This window comes from Orycteropus afer, unplaced genomic scaffold, assembly GCF_000298275.1.
Source record: "Orycteropus afer afer isolate SDZICR_OR568_19922 unplaced genomic scaffold, OryAfe1.0 scaffold00583, whole genome shotgun sequence".
Classification (NCBI taxonomy): Eukaryota; Metazoa; Chordata; class Mammalia; order Tubulidentata; family Orycteropodidae; genus Orycteropus; species Orycteropus afer.
Genome location: NW_006922170.1, coordinates 492622 through 493037, shown reverse-complemented (window position 1 = coordinate 493037; position 416 = coordinate 492622).

Below are 416 nucleotides of genomic sequence, written 5' to 3'. Positions count from 1 at the left end.
GGGCATTTGGAAGCAATCAGCCATAGAACAGGATGGCCCTCGAGACCAGAAGAACTAGATGGTGCCTGGCTACCAATGTCAACCACTCAGGAAAGGATCAGATCTGGAAAGCCTAGATAGAGTGGGAGGGAAATCATGGAACAAAATCCAAAAACTCATATCAATAATGACCAATATTACTGGTCAGATGGAATCTGGTGGGACCCCCAATACTATGGGCCTGGAATACAGTCTGCTCCTGGAATGAAACGCACCCCTCAGGGGCTTGCTCTCAGCCCAGTAGTTACCAAGATGTACACACAGACCACTCAACCCAGGATGATGCACCGGCATGTTGTTGTTGTTGTTGTTATGTGCCGTCGAGTCGGACCCAACTCATAGCGACCCCTCCTTGGGTTGCCAAGGCAGTATCACTA